Source organism: Cupressus sempervirens, chromosome 4, assembly GCF_028749045.1.
Source record: "Cupressus sempervirens isolate cs-2001-9-10 chromosome 4, ASM2874904v1, whole genome shotgun sequence".
In the NCBI taxonomy this organism is placed as follows: domain Eukaryota; kingdom Viridiplantae; phylum Streptophyta; class Pinopsida; order Cupressales; family Cupressaceae; genus Cupressus; species Cupressus sempervirens.
Window position 1 is genome coordinate 799,728,782 of NC_143121.1, and position 1,322 is coordinate 799,730,103.

The window sequence follows — 1,322 nt, forward strand, 5'->3', positions numbered from 1 at the left end:
GAACATCATCTTTCTTGAATGAGATACTCATCATACTTAATTTGTTCGTCTAAAAGATTTGGTGCTCTTCACTCTCTCCTTGCCTAATAAAAATTAGGGTCAATATCATACAACTCCTTCATCTCATCAAAACCAAGAACTTTAACCTTCATCTTGGTCAACAAAGAATGTCATTTGCTTAATGCATGAGCAACTTGGTTAGTAACTCCACTTTTAATGCTTGATCACAAATGTGAAACTTTGCAAGTACTCAACCCACTTCATATGTCTTTGATTCAACTTATGTTGACTTCCCAAATAGTGTAAATCTTTATGATCAATATACAACATAAAATCCTTAGGAATCAAATAATATCTTAATTTCTTCAAGGTTTGAACCATAGCATAAAACTCTTGATCTTACACATGATACTTCCTTTTAGAATCATTCAACTTATCACTAAAGAAAGCACTTGGTATACCTTCTTGACTCAACACAGCTCCTATTGTATTGCGACTCACATCATATTCAACTTGAAATACGTTATTGAAAGTAGGAAAAGCTAATATAAGTAACTCAACAACCCTTTGTTTAAAAGTTTCAAAACTCTTATCGGCTCCATGTGTCCACTTGAAATCATTTTTATCTCCTCTCATTGTCTCATTCATAACATTACAAATAGAAATGAAATTATTTATAAACTTTCTATAGAAACAAGCCAAACCATGAAATGATCTTACCTCACTCATATTCTTAGGTGTAGGCCATTCCAAAATTTCTTTAACCTTCTTAGGATCCATTCTCAAACCATCACCTAAAATCACAAATCCCAAATACATAATCTCCTCTTGTATAAAAGAACACTTCTTTAGATTAATCAACAACTTCTCTTTCAATCTTTTCAATAGTTGTCTAACATGCTCAAGATGTTCTTCCTTAGTCTTACTAAATATCTAAATATCATCCAAGTAAACAAGCACAAACTCACCCAAGAATCTCTTGAGAATTTCATTCATCAACTGCATGAAAGTACAAGGTGCATTAGTCAAACCAAAAGGCATAACCAACCACTAATACAAACCATATTTTGTCTTCAAAGTAGTGTTCCACTCAAATAATCCATTATGTCATCCATCCTCAGCATAGGAAACCTATATTACAACGTGATTTTGTTAATAGCTCTAGAATCAGACACATTATCCATTCTCCATTCTTTTTTGGTGCCAATACAATAGGTACAACATATGGACTCAAACTTTCTCTGATCAAACCTTTATGCAACACTCTTGCACTTGTCTATTAAGTTCTTCATTTTTTGTATGTGTCAATCTATATGGTGCTT